The following is a 15,079-nucleotide window of genomic DNA, read 5'->3' as shown; positions in this document are numbered from 1 at the left end:
ACCTTAGTATCACATAAGACCTGGTCTCATATACCTGCTGCTCTTTTGCTGCTTCAGAATGCATACACGTTCTGCATGTTTCTTTTAACAGCCTGGAGGCCAGGAAACCAGTTTTGGAGTTAAGAAAGTTTAAGTTCTTATGATAGTTATACACTCCCATGCATGGAAAATCCTCCAGCAAGAGCATTGGATTCCATTAATAAGGTGAAAGTATCTCCTGACAATCAGAAGATTAGTGAACAACATCACATCTTAAATCTACCAGCTCTGAGTCTCCAGCCAGAGGCTCTGTACCAGAAATAAAATGCTTTCTGCCCCAGTGGCATCACCAGCAAGCATCAAATGAAAAGAGATCAAAATAGAGAGGGAGTACTTTTATTTCTCATTCTCTTCTGTGCTTGTCATCATGCTGCCATTTCAGATATTGAGATCATTCAACCTTGACATGAGCAAAACTTGTCTCTGAGGGCAATATGGCAAGTGAAAGAGCAGCTTTTAGACTGGAATCTTTTGAAAACACATTCTTGCTGGCAATAGTGAAAATTCAGCATCTGTCTTCTCCAACTAAAAGCTAAACATCATTTTCCTTCTTCTGTCATGTAAGTATACACTCTTCTCCATTAGAAATGAGAAACAAAACAAAGAATTTCAGCCTGTATAAGAATATCTGCATGACCCAGCCACAAGTAACCAATTTGCTCTTCTTAATTTGGAGTTAAATAGGATCATTCCAGAGATGCACAGAATCACAGGGGAAAAGACATTGAAACTAGTCAAATCACCTGTTTCAGACACAGTCCGATTTGATTTAAGGTAATGAAGCTTTGCTAGCACTGCAAACCTTCCCCATACAAATAAGGAGGAAGGTCAAGAAGCTATATCAAGAAGCTATAAGCATATCTTGGGTTTCATTTCCTCTGCTCTTTTACTGTTGCTATCAGGAGACACTCACAGACTGTAAATGGGCATAGCAAATAGGAGGGGGAAAAAAAGAGAGAGAGAGAAAGCTTCTTATGCAGTCAGGTTGCACATGGCAGATTGAAATTTAGAAGAATGGAGTTCTTTTCTTCACTCTGCCAGTTTTCCTATGAGATTCTAGGCACGACCATAAATGTCTTTTGTCTCTCACCCATCAATAAAATGGGGAAAAACATACCTGTTTTTTTTTTTCCACAGGCATCCTTTGAAGTTAAGTGCATGATACACTTTAAGTTCAATAGATACTTTAGTAATGTGAGGCTCAGAAGAATCAGAGGTAGTAGCTACCTCAAGAAAGATAAAATCTAACACATTTAGCCAATGCAGATTCTTACCCAAATGAGCAGACAACAGGCTTAAGTATGTGGATAATCTTTAAGTATATCAATTCCTGAAAAAATAATTTCAAGTTGACGTTGGAGTCTGTCTTGCTGAGCTTCAGTAAGTGCCCTTTTGTCATTGTGTCTCTGTACTTTGACTTTGTTCTTCTGAGTGGGTCGTGCTTGGGAGCAATTTTCTCTTTTCACACCAGTACTGCGTGATATGTAGCACGGGTGAAAAATCAAAAACCCTTCCTGTGACTGGCGTTACTTGCCCTCGCTAGATCTGAAATGAAGACAAGAGCAAGCTTAAGATCACTGGTGTGCATTTTATGTCTTTCCTGCTGTCATAAAGATGCTTTGTTATATTCAAGCTTAACAGGGGTGAAGGAGGAAGAACAGGAAAAGAAAGTGAGAACACCATTTTCACTTTAAAAGAAATACATTAAGAGTTTCCAAAGTTTTCAGAAGACTTTGATCTTCCAGATCTTTCAGATTTTATATATATATATAGTATTTTTTTTTTTTTAGAAAACAAATGTTTCACTGGGACATTAAGTGATTCCTATCCAGACCTGCTGCTTCTATATTGTTTCGTCAACAGTTTTCTCAGGAGTGCTTTGAGAATATCAGCTATACTGAGATTAATTTCTGAGATTAGGAAAAGATGAAAGTAATGAAAAAAGTGTTAGCCAAATTTTTGAAATCCACATGTTCTTTTTAGATTATAAACCCGGTTTAAATACAGTAGCACCAGTAAGAGAGCATTTATCCAGTCTTAAGTGTTGCTGCTGCAAACTGCTTGAGATCTGGTTGGTGTGAGGTTGCTTTGAACTGTTTATTTTCTGTGTACATTTACTAGTGACTGCTGAGCAGTATATAAGACCTTCAGAGGACATCCCATGCTCTTGCAAAAGTACAGAAAAATCTTGAAATCTGGATCCAGGCTGAAATCTACTTTGTGTGTGTCACCCTTCGTAAGTGAATTTGGCTTTTGGTAAGTTCGATACTTTTTCATCTGTCCCCAGATGAGCTTAGGGTCACATGGTGGCTAGCCTGAAATGCTTCAAACACCTGCTTGGCTTTCACTAGATATTTTTCCTGTATAGTATTGGGCCAAAGCTAGTAATGGCAGCAGAGGCAGTTCACAAAGGTGAAGGACTTTCCTCCAGGCTCATCATCCTGGCTCTCCCTTTCCAATTGCTACTAGACGAGTCTTTTAGGCTAGCAGGAGAAGAGAGGTTATTAGACTCTGGTTCCCAGTGTGAAGTCTGTGATTCTCAATAAACGTTAATAGGAGGGCAGTGACAGCAGCAGCAAGTGCTCTAAGCCAGACTGTGTACCTGCTTAAGTGGCTCTGTGTCTGGGTTCATCTGTCCCACAGGTGGCAGCCCTGGAAGCACACAGCTGGGCGCTGGGTTCAGCTAGACTATAGGAGGAAGGGAGTGATGGGTTTTGCAACAAAAAAATCCAGTGGGATACAAGATATAACAATTTTACAAAACTTTTGAAATTATTTAAAACTGTCTGAGAACAAATGATCAAAATCTGTTGTGTAGACTGTGCTTAAAAAACTACAAATGATAGGTTTTCCAGGTAGGTTATTACATTATTCAAATATATTCACTAATTAACAGGTTAAAAAAATGATTCAATTGAGCTGAATTTGTGAGTCTTTCCCTGCATTGCTTCTGAAGGCTGAGTTCCTGACAGCCACGTTGAAAATTAATCCTCATCCTCTTTATACATTTTAGCAGCATCAAGGTTTTGAAAAATCATGATCATGTGTCCCTTTGGTCTTTTCTATTCTGAATTCCTTCTAATTTTGTCAAGGGTCCTGTTCTTCTAAGCTTATTATCGTGATGTATGTATAAATGTGGGCTCCATGCAGCCTTCTTGCAACTCTTTCTGTGTATGGCTCCTGGCTCTTATTTCGGGCTGAACTCCACCTCAAGTCTCAACAACACCAAGGGAGGTGGAATACTGTAACGTGCAATGAATCAGGTCATTTCATGTATTTAGCAGATACCATATCATGAAGTTTGGCTCATGTAGACCTCTTATTTTTATTCTCATTTGTTTCAGAGTTTCTAAACAAAATCATCTTAAGCTCTGATTTATATTTCCCTGGTGCTTATGTTTCCAAGACAACTGTAATGAATGTTCTCTTCTGGAAAAAACTCTTGTAGACATGAGGAGGTTTCCCAGATACACCATACAAGCTGAAATAATGGTAAAATACATAGTGAATTCACTAGTATTTTCCATAAACTGTCAATTTAATAGACATGGTGGGCTTACTCTCCACTCTGTTTGCAGTTCATGTTGCTTTTCATTGTCATTTGGATAATATAAAAGAAAGAAATGCAGTACGTTTATGCTGATCTTTATTAAGTTAAAAAAGTGCAGGAAGTATTTCTGGATGAATATTTTAGGCAATAGAAATGCACATTCTCTGCGTTGTTCTGACATTAATTATCAATATCTTCATAAGGAAAAAGCAGAGGAGGCTTCATTTCTGGCAGAAATATTTTAGCTATTAAAGCTACTAAACAAATTAACAAGATTATGGTTGGTTTTGTATTGATTTATGGATTTTTTTTGTCATGATTTTATATTCCACTTCCTTGGCACTGTATAACATAATGTCTCCAGGGGCAACAGTACTGACCCTGGTTCAATACTGTAAATTTCGAAGCCATAGAATAGAGACATACAAGCCGATACCATAATTTTAACAACTACATCAATTAGATGTGTGCTTTAATTCATTAATGGTTATTAGTTGTTGGCCTTTATTGCATTTAAGAGTTTGTATTTGTTTATCCAAGTACTGAAATCATAGCACGTGAATTAAATTACATATCACAGCATCCATAGCAAATAATTTTGCCACACTACATTTCACTTGGCATTGGAAGTGAGGCATATGAAAAATGAGAATATATAGACTGAGAATTAATAAAAAAAACTCAGAAAATAACATATGTAATATTTTCAATGAAAGCTGCTGTATTTGTATCTTGGAACGGATTGGTGGTCTTTTTGTACAGCCTGTATTGCATAAATTAAATCTGTGGCTATACACCGTAGTCACTTCTTAATACAGAGTCTTGGCCATTGCATGGGCACATAGTTCAGTGAGGGATCCTAGCTCACGGGGGGAAAAAGTTGAAGAATAGAAGCTGTAGGTAGCATGAAATGCTAACATGATGCTTTGGAAAGACATTCAAATGAATAATAGAAAATATTCCCTTTTCTTATTAAAATCAAAATAACCTGTGTAAAGTCAGCATTCTAAAACAACAAAAAAAAATCAAACAAAACAAAACCAAGAAATTGTTTAACCAAACAGCTAAAATTTCCTGTGGGGAAAAAAAAAAAAGATTCATTTGAAAAATTTCCACCAATTCTCTGTTTTCAATGAAGGCAGTGTCAAGAGACCTAAGAATGCAAGAAGTCAAAAATGAACAGAATATTTGTTTAAAAGGAACAATCTAGGTAAGTAATTTCCAAGATAGTATTTTGTGACTGGGTGAAGATGCAACTGATAAATGCACAAAGAGCTACAGTTCTGTGCTTTTTTCACAACAACTAGTTCATCAAGCTATAGAAGAGATTTTAGAAATAGAATGAGGAACTAAAGGGAGCACCCAGGAATGCATGTAATCCCGTCCTCCCACCAGCCCTCTAGAAGATACAGAGCACTGAGAAGCTCATTTTAAAAAACTATCATTAACCATATTTTTTCAAAAAGGCACATGTCTTTACAACTATAGCTGTTATTGTTGCAAACATGTTTCAGCCATCAGATTTTGGGAGATAGAGATGTTTGAAAAGCTGTAAAACATAATGGCCGGCTGAAGATTCTGCATCCCCAAGAGCATGTGAGCACCTCGGAGAGAACCTTCTTTTTATTGTAAAAGCACATTCCAGTCCTTCATATATGTCAAGTAACCATTTAAGAAAAGTAAAAACAGGTTCTTGGCAACAGCAAATTCTTTGTGGAAGAACGTGTTGCTTTCTGTAGTGTTCCACCAATGTATTCACATTTCCTTCAAAGAATCTTATTTTCAGAATTAGCATTTTTTTTATAACTCCTTCTCAGATACACTGTGTCACTTGCTCTGCATAGTTCCCATTTATAACTGATATCACATGAGCTTCATTAAGACTCAGAGCAGTGCGTGAGCTGTGATGATACAGGATACATACATGGGCACAAGCTTTCTTTGGTAAGTAGTTTAGAGACTTTTATTTTTATTACAACTTTAAAGAAAGAGTATCTATGCTAAATATAACTGCATCTAAAACTGAAATAAACAGGGGTCCTGAGACTCCTCAAGGTTTTACTGCCTTCCAGATCACCTTGGTGTAGAGAGTTATGGATGGAATTTCAATGCCTTCCCCCTAAAAAAAAAATAAATAATACATAAAAAATAAAAGCTGAACCAAACTACATTTTCAACACCAGGAACTAGGAAGCTAGACACCAAACTCAAATTTCATTGATGGTAACCTGTACCCTCATCTGTATTCAAGGATCTGTTGTTTATTTCAAGTAACATTCTTCATTCAAGATGGGGAGGGCCCAGGCCGGGCTAAAGTTTCACTGAAGGCTTCCAGTACCTCTCTGCATGATTGCTACCTGAAGTTATCTAGATGTTTCATTTATTAAGTTTTAGGTGCTGTTTCCCTTGACTGCTGCTGCTCTCTTCACGAGGCACATTAGGATTGAGTCTGTTTTCTGCTGTGGTATATTTACGGCACTATTCTGTGGCCCGTGCTCTGTGTGTACAGTAGATGTGACTCTTTCTGAACTAGACAGACACCTACTGCATAGATGCCTGAAACTGGGGGCCTTGACTTGGTCATGCACATGCTGCTCTGCAGTCCCTGTTTCTATGTTACATATGTTCCTGAGAATATTACCAGTACTGCTGTGACTTCATCTAATGCATAGATGAAGAAACTAGACTTGAAATAAATGAAATATTGCCATCAATGTAGCTGTGGCAGACAGGAATTCATTGTGGGCTCACTACCTGAATATTGATTTAGCTTCATTGGTAAGTTTTCTAGGTGCATCAGTCTGCAGTAGCCATATGACTAGCAGCACCTGAACTTAGCAGGATGAATGCTTGCATCAACGTAAGGGACAAGGTTTATGGTTGCAAACGAGCTGCAGGGAATATAGAACAGAAATGACTGGACAGCAGGGTGTCGAATGCTCTTGGGCAATCCTTCCTGTAAGGTGTTCTCTAGAAACGTATTGTGCATGTTATCCTTATGAGTTAAAATTTGCAAGGAATAATTTTCAGCCCAATTTTCAGTGAAGAGACTAGAGCAGTATGATAGATGGCTGGAACGGGGTAATTTTTTCGTTTACTCTGATGACTCTGGAGCTCAGCAAATCTGTATTTCTGTCATGTAGAGGATAAGATTCATAGTTTATATCCCCAACAAAACGTTGAGAATGTGAATTATACTAAATCTTGCAACTTCAGACAAAGGAAATAACTCCCAAAGCAGCTGTATTCTGGGAGAAGGGAAGAAAGAAGTATATAATTCCCTACTGCTATCACAAGTGATAAAATGTATTATCTCTAATGAAAAACAAAACAAACAAACAAACAAAAAAAACAAAACACACACCAAAAAAAAAAAACACAACACAGTGCATTCTAATAAAAAGGAAAGGGATAAGCAAGAGAAATGTATGAATGTGGACTTGTAGATGGCGGTAGACTCTATAAAGCTCACATCATGGTACCAGCACCGTGCTGGGTAGCTATATTACTACCATGTTCTGTCACAAATTATAGGTGGCCTTTTTGGTTAGATGTCTAAATTCGGGCAAAGACCTGAGAACTAAATTTGATGCTTCCTTATTTATACAGCGTAAAGATTTTGCTTACTGATTAAGCTAATGAGGTGTGTCTCTAAACAACGTGTAGTTTTCCAGCTTCATTCAGTTCTGGAGGAATAAGAATTTTTTCTGAGCAAAATGAGAAATAATTAGATTTAACAGTAAGGGTGAAATGTTGATAGGATACCTAGGATGATCTTTGTGGGTGTAGAAGGCAGAGGAGAAGAGGTAGAAGTGCTAGTCTTTTGCTGGGTGAACATCCTTGCCCAGCTCACTGCAGAGCCAGATGAATGCAGGTGCTGACAGCAGAAATAGCAGGAGTGCACAGCTAGTGGGCAGGGGATTTACTATTTCTGATGGCATTGAGCTGCTATGTGAGCCTCATGTCTGTGAATGGGCTGTGTATCCTATGTAGGATCAGCAGAACTACTGTTCTCTATCATTCTCTATTTTCCATTACATCCCGTGTGTGGCAACAGTAAATCACTGGGGCTTATATTAGTGCTGAGTTCAACTGAAACATAATTTAAATTGTTAAACATAATTGTTTTTAAATCCAGTGTTATGCTAAACTGCCTTTAATCTGAGTTTTTGGTGGGGCTGAATCCTGTGGGCTGCCCATTACCCATGCTAAGGTGAAGACAGGTGGGAGTGAGGGAACTCCTGTCCCTGCCTGGATGCCTTGTGCTTCCCTTGCCCATCTCTGCAGAATTAATCCGTGCACAGGTGGCCAAAGAAAGCCCTTTGTGCTCCTTAGAGCAAACATTGTGTTCTTTTACAGCCCAAGTAGGGAACACCATGTTCTGGTTCCTGCTAATTTGGCTAGTTACAGAATACCCGTGTTTTAACAGGGTGGAGTATTGTTTCTTGTGCTCTGTTGCATCACAAGTGCAAGAGTGGCCAGGTAGGGTGCCAGATCATCTAGCTGATCAGGTAGATCATTTCTGAAAAGCTGCAAGTTTTCAAGCAAATCAGTGAGCAAGACCTGACTCACGCAGCCACTTGAGTACCAAGGCCAGCAGGAAGGGACAAAGCAGGTCTTAGGGCAATACAGTTCTCTAACAGTTCAGTTGAAATCTTGCGTTTTCTTCAGTGGTGCTCTCAGTTCTCATCTTCTTCAAACTCAGGTAAGTAAAAAGTTCATCCAGGACAAGAAAGAACATTGTGATGCTTTTTTCTTTTCTTTTTTTCTGTTTTCTTTTTTGATATACCACGCAATGTATGCCAGTGTTAGGGATTATGAGGTTTTGTTGACACATGTCACTCTGACGTGTTACTGTCTTTCTGGAAATTTTCCTTCTAAATATTTCAATAACAATTATTTACACAGTACAAGAGATTAGAATGATAAATAGTGTTAACTGATTCTGGAAATTCTCAGCTGCTTAATCTATTGTGTCTGTTTCTCTGTGTCTGTATGTGTGTATATATATACATGCACACACATATCTCAACAAAAAGAATGTAAAAGGGAAACCAGAGAGATGAGTGTGATACAAGCTGTACTTCCAGTTCTTTAGGTGACTTCATATAGTAAACTGCTTTCATCTTTGATTTTTGGTATTTCATTTTAGTGATTTGCCATGGTGTCCTTCTTTCTCAATTAATATTTGCAAGGTAGTTTCAGTTCACATAAATCTATTTTTATTTTTTTCTGTTTTCCTTCTAAGCAGTTTCTTTTAATGCTCTTATGCTCTGAATTCTCAGAGACTTAAGTAGAACACAAAATATTACCCAGAAAAGGTAAAACAGTACTGCCTATATAGGTGAGAAGTTTATGGATTCCAAAGGCTTCAGGGAGATCTTATATTTGGACTGTAGGGCAAACTGAAAGATTTTGAACAGCATGTACATCTGGATGGTTTCCTGTCAACTCTGCTCTGTGGAGACTCAAGAGCTTTGTCTATTGAACTAATGCTACAGAATGAAGTATTGTTGGTAGATGGTACGATGTGAAGAGCTGCATTGTGGCCTCCTTTGTTGGCATAACAGTAGAATCCATCAGCATGGAAATTCTTCAAACAAGTTTTCCCATAGTCTAAAAATGTCAAGTTTTACTTTAGTCTGAATTACTATTATTCTCTTAGTATAGAACTAGGGTTGAACAGAAAGTGTTTTCTGGCAAAGAGCCATTTCGCAGGGTAAAGAAGCTAGAAACAAAATCATTCTACAGAAAAAATGCCACTTTCTTCATTAATCTCATCTTGGATTTTCTTTCTAGCATGTATAGAAGTTTGTGAAGTGCTACAACACATCTCCACCGTTTAATTTCTTCTACTTAATTCTGTGGGTCTTAGGTTGCTCTCAAAACTAAACTCACCCACAGTTGCAGTGTGAAAGGGTAAGATTTGCAAAGCACCAGAGAGCCCTCAAAGAAATAGTTCATGCATGCATGGTGCCTTAGGGAGAACTTTAGCTTTTCTTCATTTGATCTGGATAAACTGCTTGCAGTGCAGGCTGTTAGCAGGTCTCCAGCAGGTCTTCCACTTTGTAGAAACTGGAGTGAAGGCCCAAGCCAGGCTAACAATCATCAGGTAGGAAGTTGTTTGGGTTCTTTTGTCTGCCTTTGGATGAGCATTTAACGCAACATACATATTCAGCGTATTGATATAACTGTGAAGGAGTGGCAGAAGAAAGCTCATTGAAAATTTATCTGATGTTTGACAAATCAGAGACTTCAGGCAGTGATGAGGAGTAACTATCCATCAGCCCCAGATCAATTACATGGATTTTCATTACTCAGGGCTAGTACTATACCAGCAGGCAGCTCATTTAATATGCTAATGCATTTATTTTCTTTCTGTCATGTTTCACATTCCAATCATTTGTTTATTTATCAAATCAAACTTGAAAAGGAGAGAAAAAACATGATGTTATAGAGGATCTCCTTACCCACAGAAGTGTCCTGCATTGCAGAAAATGCCTATTTCTCTCTCTTTTTTTTTTTTTTAATTAACTGCTGGTGATGTGACGCAAGGGTCTCATCCCAGTTTACAATGAGAGTTTACAGAGAGTTTATTTTCAGTCCCCCTCCCTGTCCTATACAGTCATCCATTACAGGATGCTCTGTCCTTTAGTTGTTCTTTTGTTATATATATGACATCTCAGGAGTGGATTTCTTATTACCAAAGAATTATCCTAACATCTTAACTTTCAGCTCCTGTCTGCCTTTTAAAGTACACTGTAGCTTTTTTATTATTATTATTTTTATTCATACTGATGCCTAGGTTTGGGCCTACCTGATAACAATTCTGGAATAAATCAACATCCATCCTTCTATCTTTAAGAAGGACAGAGATTCCTTTGGGGGTGTGTGGGTAGGAAAAGCCTAGATAGAGAGAAGGAATAGCATGTATAGCTTGAGTAACACCTTACAAATGAAAACATGAAGAAAAGAACAAGAAAATACTGTTATTTCCCTAAGATGTACCTTCCAAACAGAAATCCCAAGAAACATGTTTTGGCCCAACCCCAAACTAAAAACAAAAAAACAAACAAACAAACAAAAAAATTCAACTAAATCACACTTCAAAACAGGGAGAGGCTAAAGAATAAATAAGACATCTCTTATAACTTTGTTTACAATGATGCTTATGAAAAACGTAGTAGTAGAATGTAGAGAACAGAAATTAAAGTGTTTTATAGGAGTGATGGAGAAAATCTACGCAGGCGTTTTAAAAGACCAATGCTGATTACTGTTATTCCTGGTTATTACTAAGTACAACCAGAGTACGACCACTGCTTGAATTATGGTTTTGAATTATTCATTACTTTCAAGTAAAATAACTGCTTGTATAGTCTTTAAGCCTTTTAAGTTAATTCTTGCACTAAAACATGAAAAGCTAAGAGGGACTTGAAAGTTCAGAGAGATGTAATTCTCTGTTAAAAATCTTGCCCTCTTAAAAGAAAGTATGAAAGACAGCAAATAAAACACAAATCCTGAGGAACACCTCTTAACATTAGCATTGTGATATTTTAGTCTAAATGGACAAGAAAGTTAAGAGGTGAAGTGAAAAAGAAAACTCATGAAAAGAGCTATTTGTTTAAGATCTTGCCACAAGATAACAGCAAGGTCAGGAACAGAACACAGCCTTGAGCCAATGCCCTTGACAGTCTTACATGTGCATCCTGCATGCCTCTGCCTCCTGAATTGTTCCTGTCAAACAATGTCATCTGCTTTTTTTTCTTCTATTCAATTTCAAGTTGCTGTTAGGAAGATGGAGTGTCAGAATAATATGACCTCTTTCATAAAATACATCATATGTATTTTGGAAAATGTTTCATTAGCCATGAAACTTTCCTTGGGCATTTTTGTTTCAAAGTTCCACATAGAAGCAGATAGCGGTGGCTCACAGCCTGCTGGTTCGCAAAAAATGTACTGTCATACAACGTTCACCTATTTTTTTTTGTAGTCTGGTCTCCAAAAGAAAGAAGACTTTCTATGCTGTCTGTTTCCTGCAATTACTGTCTTTCTGAAATCCTTTTTAAAGCAGCTGTTTTCATCCTCATTTGACAGAAGTGGAAAAAAAAAGTCTGTAAGAGAATTTCATTTCTGTAGATCAAGTGAAAATATGTCAAAAAAGAGGGGGGAGACCCTATAAGTGATCTGACTGAAGGAGAGGCTGCAGGATAAATGCCGCTTGCTCATCCTGCATGAGCAGTCACTCTAATTGCCATATATAAAAAAAAAAAAAAAATAAAAATTGCTGGGATTCATGTAAGTAGAGCTGCAGAGGGGACTCAGTTTTTTTCAAATCCTCATTTTTTTCCCCCATGAAACTTTTCAGCTATTTTGAACATAAACGTTTTTGGTAATTAGGTTTTTAAAGCTCTTTTCCTCCATGCTTCTTTTCTATGGGGAAAAAAGATTAAATAAACAGAAAAGGTGAAAGGAAACAGGAAGAAAAACCCTGAAGTTAATTACTTACTTTGTGTCATTTTCCTTGGAATGTTTCCAAAGAAAATAAATGTTTCATTTGTATGTATAAGAATCTTTTGTCATACCATGGTTAACTTTGGGAGACCTGCTGGCCAACCTAGCTTCTTCAGAATTGTTGTTAGGAAAGATTATAATTTTTAAAGTTCCCCTGAGACATATATTGGCCAAGTCTTCAGCAGTCTATCTTGACTATATTGATTTGTGCTTCTAAATTGAGAACAGTTTTTGGTTCAAGTATCTGTTTTGTTTCAAATGCGATATATGGTAAAAGCTGCTGCATTTTATTTTCTGCTCTGTTGCTAATGATGAAGTGTCCCCAGCGTCTAAAGTTTTTTCTAGCAAAAATGAAATCTAAATCTGCCAGCTAATCATAGTTCTCTTAGTGATTTAAGGCTTCTGAATCCCCCTACACAGTCTTTTCTCATATTATTCTCTTGGCGGGTGTTCCAGGGCTGAGATTTCATTTTTAAGGTGCTGTGAATAGTGGCTGTAGGATCTGAATGACTATAGTTTGATCAGCTGAAAGGATCCAGGGCAGTGAGGCATCTTCCTGTGTTTAGAGGCTCTCTGTTTACTATGAGATGCTTTTTTTTTTTAAAAAAAAAAAAAAAAAAAAAAGATGGATGAGATGTGACAGGGCGTCCATTAGTGTTATCCCTATTTAGCCTTCTTTATTGAATGAAAATGACTAATGATGCTAACTGCTGTTTAAGACAGAGGCCTAGAAATCAAATATTACATCTCAGACTATGCAAACAACCCTTTTCAAACATATAAAATGACTAATCAAATATACCCCTGAAAAGAGAGAACCATTAACTTTTATTTTCTAAAGGAGGAATGCACTCACATGTCCTTGTAAGGATTAAAGGAGAAACTTTTTTTTTTTCAATTAGATCCATTACTTGAGGAACAGATGCCTTAGAGTTTAAAACTGCGTTGTACAAAATGCAGGCCTCACACAGCCTGCCCAAGTGGTGACAGAATGCTCAAAATGAGCCAGTTAGGCTTTTTTTCAGCTCTGTTTTTTATGACAGAAGAAACCCTGAGAGAGAAAGTCTTTGTTTTGCCTTAGGGAGAGAATGCATGCTCAGGGGAGGCGACTGCTAATTGCAGATAACTTCGTAATGGCTCTCGCCAGAGCGCAGCCGGCTCCATGCAGTAACAGGATTAAAGCTTTCCCTTCTGGGAGAACAGACAGGGCCCCAGCACCAAACCCTCCTCCTCATGCCACGTGGTCAAAATGCAGGACTGGGCAAGACCACGGTGCACAGGTCTTGCAGCTGCAGGTTGACAAATGGCATTACTCTGCCATCATATTTGGCATGACCACCGAGGGTTTCTGAGCAGGCTGGGCATGCTGATGCTGAGGCCTCCCTAGCCTCTGGGGTGGGAGGAGAAGGAGGCTGGTGAGTGAGCAGGTTTTCTTCCTTTAGCAAGTGGGCCAGGACACAAGGTTGCATGGCCAGCACAAAGGGATTTGGTGGTGGAATGTAGAAACTCACTCCAAATCTTTGCTTCCGTACTGGCCTTACCTCCCATTTCTGAAGAGCTGGCATCACTGACTCAGTAGCTAAGAGCCTGAGGTGCTCTGTGAGATGACATTGTGCTTAAAGTTTATTTTCTAATGAAAGCTTAAAAAATGAATCAGTTGCCTATCTCAAAAAAAAGGCCTTGAGAGAAATAGTCTTAGAGAAGTGCCTCTTCTGCATGGCATGTCTCTCCAGGGCTACAAGCACTGCATCTTTGTAGGAGCTAAACAAAAGAGCTCCGTTACTACAGCTAACTAACAGCACATTGACATTTGTTGCAAGTCGCCTTTGAAAGAAATTAATTTGGAATTTGTATTTCAGATGTTTTTCCCCATACTGCAGTAAAACTTGAAAGGAAGACATAAATTAAATCATTTATGCCAATAATATTTCCAAATGCTTTTAAAAAACAAGTAAACAAACAAAAACTATGTGGCTGTACAACATTACGACTACTAAGGGAGGTTTGACAGAAGTGAAATCATGTCATGCTTGTAAGATTGGGGTTTTAGTAGGAAGTGGCTGACAGCCTCTGCATTTTGCCTTTGTAACAACTGATCCCTAATTAAGTAGCTTGTAGTAGGATGGAGGTAATTGTGATTCAGCTAAAATGCTGTTATATTTTATAATGTGGTATGTCAAGTCAGGGGAAGTGCACAGGGCAGACGTCAGTGTGTTGGTGAGATTGTTAAAATGTTAAACTGTTGAAATGTCTTTTGAAGAGTGGAAGTCTTCAAAAAGCAACACCTTTCCGCTTACCTTTTCTGTCTTCTAGATATTCTGTGAAATCACTAACTCAGAACACTTTCTTTACAATCAGTTGAGCAAGTTAACCCAAGATATCATTTGTCTGCTTCAGACCTTATTTCTAATACTGATGAAAGAAGCGATGGAGGTAAGGGAGGATTGATTCACAATTTCTGTGTAAGAAATAGGGAAATGTTTTATATTCACAGCAGGGAAGTATTCATTTAGCCAATGATTAAGATAAATGCTCTAATTTTGTAATATAGGCTGTCAAATAAAGTATTTGGGAGCATACTTTGAGTGATTGCTTTGAGCAGAGCTCTTTCTCATGAACTCTAGATGTGGTCTCTGGTTATTACAGCCTATGCTGTGAATAGAAGACTGAGCCTAAACTTGAGACATAAATTTTCTGACTCTATCCTGTTTTGAAGGCAATGCTGTTGATATCTGTGAGAAAGCTATGCGGCTGAAAAGCAGTAATTGCCCTGCCTGGCCAAGAAATACTGCCTCCTCTTCAGTCGGAGGCATGCAGGATGGAGGAAGCAGGTGCCAGGAGCTGGAGAATGTTGGCAGAGATAAAGCAGATGGGGGTCAAGACAGCTCAGGGCAATGCTGGCCAGCCAGAGCCTGACTGGGGCTGCTTTTCCCTCATCCTGCAATTGAATTTATTTGATGGGCAAATGCTAGAGCTACT

General features: G+C 38.2%; 1 protein-coding gene across 34 annotated transcripts in view; it reads left to right on the top strand.

Moving 5' to 3' along the window:
- Positions 1-15,079, top strand: part of DLG5 (discs large MAGUK scaffold protein 5) — a 170,763-nt gene that overhangs the window by 133,729 nt on the left and 21,955 nt on the right. For 11 of the 34 annotated variants that reach the window (XM_080598304.1, XM_080598303.1, XM_080598291.1 and 8 more), the window contains one exon: positions 422-14,533. The exons of 6 other annotated variants lie outside the window; for them this stretch is intronic. The gene's annotated coding sequence lies outside the window, so the exon portion shown is untranslated. The remainder of the gene's footprint in view (positions 1-421; positions 14,534-15,079) is intronic. 17 more of the 34 variants (XM_080598294.1, XM_080598292.1, XM_080598286.1 and 14 more) reach the window with 12 other exon arrangements.

This window comes from Anser brachyrhynchus (genome assembly GCF_964034855.1).
Source record: "Anser brachyrhynchus genome assembly, chromosome: 6".
In the NCBI taxonomy this organism is placed as follows: domain Eukaryota; kingdom Metazoa; phylum Chordata; class Aves; order Anseriformes; family Anatidae; genus Anser; species Anser brachyrhynchus.
Note: the sequence above shows the minus strand (reverse complement) of the source record. Positions and strands in the feature narration are given on the sequence as shown.